Below are 1979 nucleotides of genomic sequence, written 5' to 3' on the forward strand. Positions count from 1 at the left end.
TCCATTCCCGTGATCAGGATGTGGGGTACTCCAACACAGTCACAGGAAGCATCCCGAGTCCCATCCATTCCCGTGATCAGGATGTGGGGTACTCCAACACAGTCACAGGAAGCATCCCGAGTCCCATCCATTCCCGTGATCAGGATGTGGGGTACTCCAACACAGTCACAGGAAGCATCCCGAGTCCCATCCATTCCAGTGATCAGGATGTGGGGTACTCCAACACAGTCACAGGAAGCATCCCGAGTCCCATCCATTCTCGTGATCAGGATGTGGGGTACTCCAACACAGTCACAGGAAGCATCCCGAGTCCCATCCATTCCAGTGATCAGGATGTGGGGTACTCCAACACAGTCACAGGAAGCATCCCGAGTCCCATCCATTCCAGTGATCAGGATGTGGGGTACTCCAACACAGTCACAGGAAGCATCCCGAGTCCCATCCATTCCAGTGATCAGGATGTGGGGTACTCCAACACAGTCACAGGAAGCATCCTGAGTCCCATCCATTCCAGTGATCAGGATGTGGGGTTCTCCAACACAGTCACAGGAAGCAAATAAATTCTACACAGTGCATGTACTGCATTGAAATCAACCTACTTTGCATGGCACAAATCCCCACAAATTGAATTTGTGGGTGAAAGCGCCGATGATTATGGGGGACCTAGCAGAGAATTTTTCAGGTTGGTCTTAACTATTTATCATATTTAATAATATATTTATCAAATATTATGTGATGTCTTTTTTATTATAGCAAATATACAAAACAAATTTGTTTACATTATTGCAGTCAGATATTATATCATATTTACCGTTATTTATGGCAATGCTAACCACTCATCGGGTAACTGAAATGGCGCTTCATTTATGTATCTTGTATCACACCATAGTATAGAAACTGGTGCCATCCTGTGTCTCAATTATCAATTGAATATGGTTTTAAATATGACTTCAGAGTCCTAAAATATCAATATTACAGTAATATTGTGGCAGTGTTCCACATTGTAGGCTTTCATTTCAATATCAATTCAATTATTTAATTGTATTAGGGCTTTATTTCTCTAGGCTTTTGATGCAGGGTGTGCAGTCATCATTAGGAGTTTTTGAGGGGAAAACAGGCCAGGTGTTTTTCACCTATGACCAAGTAGCTGTGGAAATGAACCGGTATTACACAGCGGGAAAGCTAATTGGTTGGTCTCTCATGCATGGTGGACCAGGTTTCAAAGCACTAGATAACACATTATCCAAACTAATGTGTGGCCAACCAGATTCTGCAGAAGAATTTGACTGGCATAACCTGCCAGATGGTGAAATTCAAGATAAAGTGCGACAGGTATGTATCTTCACACCATTCAAACAGAAGGCATTTATGATTTGTGAGGGTAATGGAGTTTCTTTCTTTTAAGGTATTTTTTTTGTCAGACCCAAGAAGACATAGATAGAATAGTGTCAAGCCTAGGAGACTGGATTGCTGACTGTGGTGTCCCTGGAATTTACAGTGCAGCGGATATGAGACGGATCTATGGTCAGGTGATCAAACACTATATTTACTTCACATTTACATTTACATTTAGTCATTTAGCAGACGCTTTTATCCAAAGCGACTTACAGATTAGGACAAAATTAAGCGAGTCATCATGAAGAGGCAAAAACAACGCAAGTAGTGCTCAAAAAACAAAAAACTTCAGGTATAAAACTCAAAATAATTTACATTTTAATCAGTCTACAGTTTGAATCATGTTTATTTATGTGCCCTCCACTAATATTGGCACCCTTGGCAAATCTGAGTAAAACAGTCTCTGGATCAAGATATTTCAGATCCCCGCTTGTGTAACTTCATCTCCTTGACTCCTTCCAAAAGTTTTGGAATGAAAGACTAAAAGGATAAACAGCTAAGACAATTTTACATGCTCATATTTACAAAGGGAGACAATTCTTGCGGAGGACACTGAATTGAATGTTTTTATTTTACTTTTAAAT

At 40.8% G+C, this 1979-nt stretch overlaps 1 long non-coding RNA gene across 1 annotated transcript; it reads left to right on the forward strand.

The window, feature by feature from the left end:
• The first annotated feature begins 499 nt into the window (after nucleotides 1-499).
• On the forward strand, nucleotides 500-1548 carry LOC309478383. The gene is made up of 3 exons (XR_014198959.1): nucleotides 500-682; nucleotides 1065-1332; nucleotides 1406-1548. It is a non-coding gene; the product is annotated as an uncharacterized lncRNA (long non-coding RNA).
• The last annotated feature ends 431 nt before the right edge of the window (nucleotides 1549-1979 follow it).

Source organism: Leuciscus leuciscus (genome assembly GCF_965113295.1).
Source record: "Leuciscus leuciscus genome assembly, chromosome: 16".
In the NCBI taxonomy this organism is placed as follows: Eukaryota; Metazoa; Chordata; class Actinopteri; order Cypriniformes; family Leuciscidae; genus Leuciscus; species Leuciscus leuciscus.